This window comes from Cebus imitator, unplaced genomic scaffold (genome assembly GCF_001604975.1).
Source record: "Cebus imitator isolate Cc_AM_T3 unplaced genomic scaffold, Cebus_imitator-1.0 Scaffold117, whole genome shotgun sequence".
Taxonomy (NCBI): domain Eukaryota; kingdom Metazoa; phylum Chordata; class Mammalia; order Primates; family Cebidae; genus Cebus; species Cebus imitator.
The window spans coordinates 831234-843605 of record NW_016107432.1 but is presented as its reverse complement, the minus strand read 5'-3'; the positions used below and the strand labels follow the sequence as shown (position 1 = coordinate 843605).

General features: G+C 38.1%; 1 protein-coding gene and 1 pseudogene across 2 annotated transcripts in view; one reads left to right on the top strand and one right to left on the bottom strand.

The window, feature by feature from the left end:
• Positions 1–12372, top strand: part of ZNF292 (zinc finger protein 292) — a 109844-nt gene that overhangs the window by 16596 nt on the left and 80876 nt on the right. The window lies entirely within an intron of this gene.
• On the bottom strand, positions 11091–12306 carry LOC108311523 (annotated as a pseudogene). Its single transcript, XR_001828241.2, has one exon. The product of XR_001828241.2 is annotated as a prothymosin alpha-like (transcript).

Below are 12372 nucleotides of genomic sequence, written 5' to 3'. Positions count from 1 at the left end.
TGAGGTGGAATTTTTCCCTTGTCACCCAGTGTGGAGTACAGTGGCACAATCTCTGCTCACTGCAACCTCTGCCTCCTAGGTTCAAGTGATTCTCCTGTCTCAGCCTCCCAAGTTGGGATTACAGGTGCCTACCACCAGTACCCGGCTCATTTTTGTATTTTTAGTAGAGACGGGATTTCGCCATGTTAACCAGGCTGGTCTCAAACTCCTGACCTCAGATGATCCGCCTGCCTCGCCGCAAAGTGCTGAGATTAGAGGTGTGAGCCACTGTGTCTAGCTGATAACAGATTTTATATTTGGAAAGAAGTAATCTAACTTTAAAAGTAGTGCAGTCATCCCTCAGTATTGGTAGAAGATTTAGCTCTGGAACCCACCCCGCCTTGGATTCCAAAATCCTCAGATGTGCAAGTCCCTTAAATGAAATAGCATAATATTTGCATATATCCTAGCCCATCCTCCCAAATACTTTATCTGTAGATGCTATGTAAATAGTTGTTATACGGTTTTGGTTTTTTATTTGTATTTTTGTTGTATTGTTACTTTTTATTGCTTTTTAAAAAATAATTGTTTTTCATCGAGGTATGGAACCCACAGATACTGAGGGCCCCCTATAATGAACAATTGGCATATTTTCTCATTGGAGACAGTGTTATAGAGATATCAGAAAGCTGTTATATCAACTATTTAAGTCTAGCACTAATTTTGATTTACCAAAGTTAATTGAAGTAGTTATTTGTGATATTGAGAAAATTATTTCCTATAAATAGGAATGATTATGCTACTTTTAAAGGATGAGCCATTAGCATTTAGTGTTTGTTTTGTTTTGTTTGAGACAGGGTCTCACTGTCACCTAGGCTGGAATGCAGTGGTGTCATCAGAACTCAGTGTAGCCATAACCTCCCAGGCTCAAGCGATCCTCCCACTTTAGTCTCTTGGATAGCAGGGACTATAGGTGTGTGCTACCATGCCCAGCTAATTTTTTTGTATTTTTAGTGGAGACAGCGTTTTGCCATGTTGCCCACGCTGGCCTCGACCTCCTAGACTCAAGCAGTTTGCCTACCTCATCCTCCTAGAGTGCTGGGATTACAGGCGTGAGCCACCATGCCCAGCCTGGAATTTTTATTTACTCAAAATAGTTTACATTTTGTATTTTTCTGTATGAACATGTGCATGTATTGCTTATCTTTCCCTACTTTTTGCAAATATGATAGATTTCAGTAAATGTAAAACTTAAAACACCATTATACATTAACTCAAAAGCATTAACATTGTCAATTTATATTCTGAAAAAAATGCAGATTTTAATTTTTTTAAAAAGCTTCTACAAGATTATATTATTTCAAAAGACTAAAACATAGCAGACTGATACTTAAGTAGTTTGAATCTGTTGATTTATTCCGTGATTTAACCTATTCATATTTGTATAATCTTATTTTAAACCACAACTTGGGATTGTTTTTTTAATTGCCTCCCTAAAATAGGATGGTGCACATTGCATAAAATAACATTGTCAATAAAATTTATATCCTCAAACAAACTGACCATAGAGTTTACCGTCAGCATGAAGATATTTTATAGGACACATTTCTTAATGCTTGTGTCAAAAAACTGCTTCTTTAGTAATTAAGAATTAACCCTAATAAGTGAAGTTGAATATGTTGGGGATAAATTGATCAGTATATCCAGTATTGTGACTTATTAATGAAATATTTTTGAAAAGATTACCTGATGTTGCAAATTCTGCCTAAGGAGAAGTTAGTTACAGCACCAAGAGACCTTTGAAGATTTACCTATAATTGAATGAAAATATTTGTGGTGTGAGTTTTTTCCTCTTTGAAAACCATCCTTTATAGATCTTGTTTTACTTGACCAAATAAAAACCTACACTCTGGATTTTGTCTTTCATATATACTTTGCTTGACAGCCTGTTAGATACTGTGAATTAAAATCTTGAGATTCTAAGGTTGTTGGTTTTTTTCACATCGTTTATTGTGACCTTGGCATGCCACTTGTAGCTTTTCATTGTTTCTTTATCCTTGAAATAGGGATCGTTTGTGGTGGTTACTAGAATTGATGAAAGCCATAACTATTTTAAATGACTTTTGTAATATAAAGTAACATTTTCATTTACACTTAAGACTACTTTGGAAACACCTTGGATGTTTTATGTATGATACGACCTAGCGTAATTTAAAAACATTAATAATTCCACTGTTTTCAAGTTATCTATGACTATCACTTTGAAAAATAACATTACTGATTAATTTGTTTGAAGCCTACGTTTTAAAGAAAGTAGGATTAGACTTTATAATAATATAGAAGAGCCTTTTGCATGTGTGTAGTGGAGTGTTTGGAGTTAGTTGATGTATGTGAATGTTCCCAGAGATTAGTGGCTTTATACTCGAAACCTTTACTTTGTCCAAAATTTTAAACATAGAATTTGAGAGGAGGGGGATGAGAGAGAAGCTGGGATTACCTAGTAACTAAAAGGGTAGATTTTGAACTATGATTTGAATTCCAACTCTGGCACTTCCTGAAGAACTTCAGGTGTTTTTTTTTTTTAAATCTCTTATATAGGCTGGAGGTAAGAATATCTGCTTAAAGCTTTTGTGATTAAGACGTAATGTTTGCTGAGTACTTTGCTAATTATGGTACTAGAATTAAAGAGTAATAGTTAGCTATTAATACATGTAAGAAGAGTAGATCCAAAATGTTCCCTCACAAAAGAATGTTAAGTTTTTTTAAAAAATTATAATCTATTTAACTATATAAAATGTTGTAATTTCACCAACATAAAAATTGACATAGTTGACATTCTTTTTCTGTACATCTTCAGAATCTATATGTATTTTATGCTGATGGCACATGTCAGCTGAGACTATAGTTACATTTCAAAGGCTGTATACTCACACAAATCTCAATTGTAATGAAAGATAATGGTTTGCACCCTTTCATTGTCTGACACATATACTTGTAGACCACTATGAATGTCTGCAAGTGAATTACATGCCACTTTCCAACCTCTATATCCTATCATCTAGATTTAAATCAAAATATACTACTAGTAGAACATACTTATTACTGAACATTAAACTATGAGACTAGCACTACTGTATGTCTGCTACTAGTTAAATGGCAACAAAAATGCCTGACATAGAGTGTTCAAGTCAACCATTTATCTGTTTGCAAATACTAACAAACGTAACTATGAATAGATAATCTTGTTTTCTTCATAGCACTTAGCACAATTACTAATTTTCTGTAGTCTCTTACACTATGTACTATTTACCTGTGAGGGAAGGAACTGCATCCACCTTGTTTGCTACATTTTCTCAGTGAAAAGCTGTGTTCTCTTTAGAACAATTTATGGTAGCCTACCCCAATCATTAAAAAGTAACCAGGAAATTTCCCGGTAGTCAGAATCACATTTATTCTGCCTTCATCCAACTCCTCCTCCAGGACACAACCAAAATCAGAATGGTCGAGGCACAAATGGACAAGTAACAAGAGAACAGCTCTTTTCATCAACCTCATAGACTTAAAGAAAAAAGAAGAGAATACATATGCACCTGGAGAGAAAGAATAGTATTCTTCATGTCAATCAGTTAGTGGCATGGTTCATTAGCACTCTGGAGACTAATTAAGTGTTCTTCAGAATGTTTAACCACTCTAAGTTAAACAGTAGAAGTACTGTAGTAGTCATGATAAAGGAAAACGGAATACCAGTAAAAACCCTGAGTTTTTCAAAATGCAAAATAAAATAGGACCAGGCATGGTGGCTCACTCCTGTAGTCCCAGCACTTTGGGAGGCCAAGGTGGGTGGCTTACTTGAGCCTAGGTGTTTGAGACCAGCCTGGGCAATATGGCAAAACCTTGCCTCTATAAAAAATACAAATACTAGCTAGGCATAGTGGTGCACACCTGAAGTCCCAGCTACTTGGGAAGCTGAGATGAGAGGATCACCTGAGCCTAGGAAGTCAAGGTTGCAGTGAGCCAAGATTGCACCACTGCATTCTAGCCTTGGCGACAGGTTGAGACTCTGCCTCAAAAAAAAACTAAAATTAAATTAAAAAATGGCGTGTAATGATTACAGGTGAAATCTGTTACAAATTAGATTAAAAGGCTATATTTATTCTTTAATTATATGAATATTATAGTGCCGTTTCCTTTCGATAGTCCTGAGTTCATATAAATAATTTTATGTAGTATAAATACTGGAAAGATGGAAAAATTGAGAGTGACAGCAGCTCCTTTTTATTCTGTATACAATAAAGTGGCATTTTAATGATACTGGAATTCTCCAGATTAATTTATTGTTAGTTTTGTAATTTTGGCACAAAAAAGTCCAACTCCTTATCAAGTGTTCCCTGTTTTGTAAACTGCTGATGTACACTAGCATTCCATATCATTCAAAACACTCATCTATTATGTATAAGTAAGTCTTTTAAAAACTGAATCATATTTAATATACCCTAAAGAAGATTAGTTTGTCTTTTCTGTTTAGGTGAGCATTCCCAAGGTGGGGTGAATTTAGCTTCTTCACTGTGTTCGTTCGTTCATCTGTCCTTCCTTCCTTCCCTCCCTCCCTTCCTCTCTTTCTTTGTCTTTTTGTTTTTTTGAGACAGAGTTTCGCTCTTGTTACCCAGACTGGAGTTCAATGGTGCGATTTCGGCTTACCGCAACCTCCACCTCCTGGGTTCAAGCAATTCTCCTGCCTCAGCTTCTTAAGTAGCTGGGACTACAGGCACGCACCGCCGTGCCCAGCTAATTTGTTTGTGTTTTTAGTAGAGACAGGGTTTCACCATGTTGACCAGAATGGTCTCGATCTCTTGACTTCGTAATCCACCCGCCTTGGCCCCCCAAAGTGCTGGGATTACAGGCGTGAGCCAACGGACCTGGCTCTTTCTTCTTTTTATGGTCACTTTGATAACCACTGGAGTCACTGCCTTGGAAAACAGGGTCCTAGTCCTGATGCTTTTTCTTTTTCTTCTTTGGTTCTTCTTCCCAGAGGCCATTCACATTAGTAATAACCTGTAAGTCTGTCTCTTCCTTTGGAGTGACAGCTGCAAAATTTGCTAGCTTGTACCATCATCCACTTCATTAATTTCTGGGTCTTTCTGGTTTCTCTTTTTCTTCTTTGGAAGTTTTTCAAAAGCTTCAGTGGTGGTTTATCAGAAACTTCAACTAGTGATAGTTTTCCCTAAATGCAGATTATTTCAACAACATCTTAATCTAAATGAACCACTTCATATTCCGGTCATCACCCACATTTATCTCTGGAGCCTGCTACTGCTCAGCTGACATCTGCTCAGGTTTAGGGATGGACTCATTAAAATACCTGTGTACAAAATAGCCAGTTAGACCAGAAGACACTTTGCTAACTCTACTGTAAACTTTTGCCCTAGTGCAGGGCAGAAAATAACAAAATCTACTTCAATGTTAAGATTAATGTGTTCTTGATCATCATGAATATCTCCCATTTGACCACAGCTTTGATGTTTTATGCAATAGGGACACCTACAATGCTCTAAGAATAGTGCAGGAGCTTCACATTGAGCTTTTCTGCAATGCTAGTACATTTCTTGCTAAGGTAGCAGTGTGATGTGCTTTTGGCTGGGCCACCAGGCAGGAATAGCAACTATTCACCAGCACCCAAGCAGCAGCATAGGTTAGCAGCTCTCAGAAAGGCAGGACTCTTCTGCCACAGCACTTCTCAGCAACCTGCAGCCATGTGGCTTGTCCAAGAACATTAATCTTAGTGTTAGTAAAATACTGTTCAGTTTCTTGTCATCTAGTTAGTGGTTTCACAGTTTAAAAAAAGAAAGTAGAGAAACTCCCTTTTGTCCCCAGTCTTACCTGATACTTTGATATATAAAATAGAAAAGTTAGTGCCACAGAAGTTTGACAAGTACTACTCTAGAACATAACAGCACTATTGGCAGAGGTAGTGAAGGGAGTTAAAGCATAGTTTTCTTCTCACAATATTTTCTTCTTAAACTGGTGTCTTTTCCTCATGTTTCCCATTTCTACTGCTTTCTTCTCTAAACTACTGAATGTTCTTGTGTTAGAGACATAATAAAGCCATTACTGAAGACTTTCATACCTTTAATTTTTTTTTTTTTTTGAGACAGTTTTTGCCCTTGCTGCCAGGCAAAAAGGCAAATCGTGCTAAGTGCAATAGTGTGGTCTTGGCTCACTGCAACCTCCACCTCCCAGGTTCAAGTGATTCTCCTGCCTCAATCTCCTGGATAGCTGGGATTACAGGCACCCTCCACCACACCCAGCTAATTTTGTATTTTTAGTAGAGACAGGGTTTCTCCATGTTGGTCAGGTTGGTCTTGAACTCCCAACCTCAGTTGATCCACCGCCTCGGCCTCAACCTCCCAAAGTGCTGGGATTACAGGTCTGAGCCACTGTGTTCGGGCCTTTTATTTATGTTTTAAAGACTTATGCTGCTTATTCTTGTCTTACATACTAAGGCGCATTAAGTTCTTTTTTTTCTTTTCTTTTTTCTTTTTTTTTTTTTGGTACCCAAGATATTAAATATATTTCTCTGGAACCATGGCACTGATGTGTATGTAGTTTGAATAGAGGAATTGTACTTTACCAGAGGAAGAATAATATCAAACAGTGTGAAATTTATACATAAACAGTCCCACAGATATAATCAGTGCTAATGTTTCTAAAAATTTATTGAGAAGACCGAGGTTATCTTACACATTCCCCAAAACATTTTCTCAAATTTTCTCTGGATTTTTCGTTTTCTTCCTTGGAAACCTAAGGAAGAAGTGGCTGTTCACTTTCCAAAGTACATCTTTTCGTATGTGTACTTGATCCCCTCTGCTTCAGAGAACCATCCCACTTTCTTGAGTCTTCATCACATCATCACTCCTTTTAGCATATACACACACATGCATGCACGCGCGCACGCGCGCACGCGCGCACACATATATATATATATAAAATCTTTTTGCTTCACTGGTCATCTTTCTTCAGATGTTGCCCCTTCCTCTGACTTCTTTTCTCATGTGTAACTTCTAATTTCCTAAAAAAGATTTTCCTTTATTGTTTGTTTCCTCCCTCATCTGTATTGCCAGACCTCTTGGAAAGGTATTGTTTTTGTTGCCTTCATGACTTTACCTTTTCATTGCAGTTTGGATTCTACGCCTCACCACACAAAAGAAAATGTTCTCTTTTTTTGAGTTGGGGGTCTCACTCTTGCCCAGGCTGGAGTGTAGTGGTGCAGTCATGGCTCCCTGGAGCCCTGAACTCCAAGTGATTCTCCTGCCTTAGCCTCCTGAGAAGATAGGACTACAGGCCCATACCACCATGCCTGTCTAATTTTTAATAATTTTTTGTAGAGACAGTGTCTCACTATGTTGCCCAGGCTGGTCTTAAGCTCCTGGCCTCAAGTGATCCTCCTGCCTTGGCTTCCCAGAGTGCTAGGAGTACAGATGTGAGCCACTGCCTTTGGCCACGAAAATGTTCTTTTAAAGGTCACTTGGTTTAGCATATCTGTAGTACTTACAGACCTGCATAGCAACCCAGCAGTTCAAAGACTATTTCCTGTGCTTAGACATTGTTTTAAAGAAAATTTGTCAGCATTTTAAAAATCGTAAACTTTCATGTTGAAATGAGGATTTAGGGCTTTTGGAAAAGCAGATGATCTGGCAATATTGAACTAATGATCTGGCAATATTGAACTAATGCCTGGCTTTGGACTGAAATGGCTTCTTGGCCAACCCCTCTTGGCTGTTTAAAATGTTTGTGACTCCATCTAGACTTACTTTCAATTTATTTACACTAGTCTCTTGGTTCTACGTTTGTGACTGTTTATTGTCTTTACTCACTCTTCCTTTCACCTTCTGGAAGGTAAATAGTAGTTACTACTAATGTATTTAAGAGGACTAAATCCAAAAGTTATAGTGTGTGTATGGTGCCAGGGGGTCTTCTCTCATAGGGGAGAAAAAGGTATTGTCTTTTTCCCACCTGTCACTAGGTTCATGGCTGAGTCATCTATAGCAGAATACAAATTAACAAGAGAAAAGAACACAGATTTATTTAATACAAGTTTTACATGACATGAAAGTTTTCAGAAATGAAGATCCTAAGATAGAGGGAAACCTGTTTATTTCAGTGCCTAGATTTGATGAAGAATAGACAGTGTAGGTTCATGGCTGAGTCACCTATAACAGAATACAGATTAACAAGAGAAAAGAATACAAATTTATTTAATAAAAATTTTACATGACATCGATGTTTTCAGAAATGAAGACCCAAAGATACAGAGAAACCTGTGTATTTCAATGCTTAGATTTGATGAAGAATAGACAGTAGTGGGGAAATACGATTGGACAAAGTGGCTAGGAGCTAAAGGTAATAAACTAGAGGAGAACTTAGCAAGGCCTGTTTGTGCAGATTCTTCTTTATCTTCCTGTGTTTTCAGAGATAAGGACAGTCCTTTCCTCAGGGAATAGTGAGGGCACCTCTGGAATGAGTGTCTTATGTCCTACTTTAGAGGAAGGTCAGAAAATAGTTTTATGACCTGTTTCGGGGGAGAAGGGTAGAGAAGGTCAGAAACCTTCCAGTTTTTGCTGCTTTCTCAAATGTCAAGGTGCCATATTTTGGGGTAGCATTTCCTGAACCCTATCACCCTCATGTTTTCTTCCTTTCGCTCTTCCCTAGCAGCACGCAAGCATTTTTCCCAATTTATCATTATGTCCGAGAGAGGATTTTTTTCTCAGAAAGTGGTTCGCGATGGCCTGGTTGATAATCCATGCTTTACATACATATCTTCAGCAGTCATCCACTCTGATGGAATCTTCTGTTACTCACTCTGGATAGGATTTCCACGTGTCTGTTCTTTTTACAGACTTTTAGCTCTTGGCTTCCATTTTCGGTCACCTGTGGAACTCTTCCTCATGGATGTTCAGTAAGTACTTGTAATTAAATATGTCTGAAATGGAACTCATCTACTTTTCCCTCCATCCTCCCACTGAAAAGAAAGCCTTTTGCTCTTGGCGATGCACCCCAAACCCTTAAGTTTTTAATCCTTGGCCAGTCGCCGTGGCTCACGCCTGTAATCCCAGCACTTTGGGAAGCCGAGGTGGGTGGATCACCTGAGGTTAGGAGTTCAAGACCAGCCTGGCCAACATGGTGAAACCCTGTCTCTACCAAAAATACAAAATTAGCTGGGGGGTGGTGGCACATGCCTGTAATCCCAGCTACTCAGGAGGCTGAGGCAGAGAATCACCTGAACCTGGAAGGTTGCAGTGAGCCGAGATCACACCAGTGCACTCCAGCCTGGGTGACAGGAGCAAAATTCCATCTCAAAAAAAAAAAGAAAAAAGAAAAAAAAGGGTTTGAATCTTTGAGTCATTTTTTAGCTCCTCCTCCCATTTCCACAGGCCAGTTACCAAGTTTTGTCAGTTTTATTTCTGTACTATTTACTGTATCCTTTGCTGCTTAAATTTGCTATTTCATTACTGGCTACGTAGTTTCTTGCCATAGGAAAATTTAGCAAATATTTATTTTTTCATGAAGGTACTTTTCTGTCCTCCATTCTTTTTTTTTTAAGTCTGTCTTCTTTACTGTTATCTTTCCAAAGCACAGATACCATTTTTGTTCCTTAAAGACTTTAAAAGACTACATGATGTTGAAGAATTCAAATTCTGCGTTGGACACCATGAGTTAAAATCCCAACTTCCAGCTAGTTGTGGGCTCGTTTTAATTTCTTTAATAAGGATAATATTCGCATCTACTTCATAGGGTTGTAAGGATAAATGAGGCATCAGTACAGTGCATATCACATTAACAAGCACTGTGTAATATGCTATTGTTCTATGAAAAAATAAAATTCAAGCTCATTCAAGATTTTTTCACACTTCCAGTGCCCCATCCTGATGGGCACTGTATTATTTTTTGGTAGTCTTAGGGCTTTGTAGTCTGTTCTTACACTAAAGCTAATGTATACTCCCTCGTTTCTATGCTTTTGTCTTAGCTTTCTCCCTTAGTGTTTTCTTTTATTAACTTGATTTCGCCACATCTCTTTTCTTTAGTCTAGGGGAAAGCTATTCAAATTCTGCATTTTTCATTAGGCCTTCCTATACTACTAAATGGATTTAATTACTTATTCCTCATTCTTTTTATCGAACTGTGTGTGTTTTTCATAGTTTCTTTGTATTATGATTATGTGTGTTTCCTCTACCTCCCAAGTTGGTGTTTAAAAAGAGGGACCATGCCTAGTTTACCGAATTGTAAGTAGTTAAATCTTGTTGAATGGTTTTCTCCTTAAATTAGGTGGTTTCAGTTGTTGGAAGAAAGATCAATTTTGTGCCTTTAAGAAGCTGTTCTTTACTGAAATTGTGTTGCTTTTGACTATTCTTATTTCATCTCATTTCTGAATTGGATATCTGTATTCAGGGCAAGGATTCAGTTTGATCAAACAGTTCTTATAAAGCAAATGTGAGTGTATGATAAGCAGTAGTACACTAATTAGCTTACATTTATTAAAGTCATGTGCCAGGAACTGTTAAGTTGATGTGTTGTGTATGTCTGCCTGTATGCATAAGAGAGAGGGAAATAATTCATTTAGTCCTCAGCAGCTCTTTGCAATAGGTGATTACCATCCTGATTTATTTATGAGCCCACTAAGGCACAGAGAAGATAATTTGCCCAAGTCAAGTAACTAGGAATTTTTAACAATGCAAGAAAAGCAAAACCCAAACTAAGTAAAACATTTTATTTCTTTTTTTAGGGACAGTGTGTAGGTGTGATTGTTGAAATTTGCTTTAGGATACTAAGGGACTTTGCAAGAGAAAACTTTAATCTTTTGAAACTAAATTTCAGGAAAGCAGAATGTAAGCATTTTACTGTTGTGGAGTCTGAGTAATACCCTTATTTAAGAATGTGCTAATTAGGTTTTTGTTCTGTAGTAGTAGGAATTTGGTTAGTTTTGAATTTAAGTAATGTACAGGTCCTTTAAGGGTGAACAATACATATTTACTAATTATAGTGAGAGCACTTTGTTGAAGAAATTGTTTTCAATCTTTTAATATTAATATAAGATTATTATTTTTTCTTTTTTTTTGTTAGAACAACTCAGCAAAATAAAATTCCTGTTTATTGTTGGACAACATTGTTTCACACATACATCAAACAGGCCAAAAAAAATAAACAGCACCTTCATAGACAAAAAAGGAAGCCTTTTAATCTTCGGCCTTTTAACCATCTCATACAAACCAACTACTTACAGATAGTACAGCTAAGTACATACACAACAAAGGTACTGGAATGCTCGGAATACGATTGTTTTTCTGTTGTTGTTTTTCGCTTTTTTTTTTTTTACAAGGTTTTTTTCTCCTTTGAGATTATAATGAACATGGTCACACCACAAGTAAAGTCAGAAGTAGGACAGAGAACGCTCGGAAGGCTGGTTTGGTCATCCGAGATCATTAAAAATGGCTGACCCTAACAATATGTACAAAAATATAAAATGTAAATAAAAAATACAAACAAATTTCCTTTTTAAAGTACTTTTAAGAAAAAAAGCAGGGCCTTGGAAGTTTTGGTTCTTTTTTCCTCCCCTGTTGCAAATTCTCATGGTTTGGGTTGGGTAGTGGAGAGCGCGTCGCATCATCTGCGGGTGGCCCTGCCCGCGGAGGGCGGACGGGCCGGCCTCTCTACTTGAAGGTGACCTCGTTTAGATTCTGAGACGGGAAGTGGAGGGTGAATAGGTCACGGCGGCCTTTTTTTTGTTTTTTTGTTTTTTTTAGTTTAACTTTTCCTTTTTTGCTGTCTAATCATCCTCGTCGGTCTTCTGCTTCCTGGTATCGACTTCATCATCCTCATCATCTTCAGCTGCCCGCTTGCCCGTAGCAGACTCAGCTTCCTCATCTTCATCTCCATCCTCCTCCTCACCATCACCTTCTTCTTCCTCCTCCTCTTCCTCCCCACCTTCTTCCTCTTGTTCATCTACCTCATTGTCAGCCTCCTGCTCCCCATTTTTCTCATTCGCGTTCCCGTTAGCAGGGCGTCTCTTCCATTTTCCGCCTCTTCCACAAATTCCTTCTTCTCCTTCAAGTCCTTGGTGGTGATTTCGGAGCTGGTGTCTACCGCTGCGTCTGACATGGTGGGGCACGCCGGTGATCCGATGCGGGGGATTTAAAAAAAAAAAAAGCGAGAGTTCAAGGACTCTGGCGGTTAAGCTGCCGGAGTCCGCGGCGGCGAAGGAGGCGCGCGGCGGAGGCGGCTGCGACGAACAAGAAGTCGGACGAGGAACAATGCAAAGATGGCTTTTCTGAGCAGCCAGTTATAAGATTAATTCTTTGTTTTATTGGATTAAACAAAAATCTGTATTTGTGATATATGTGG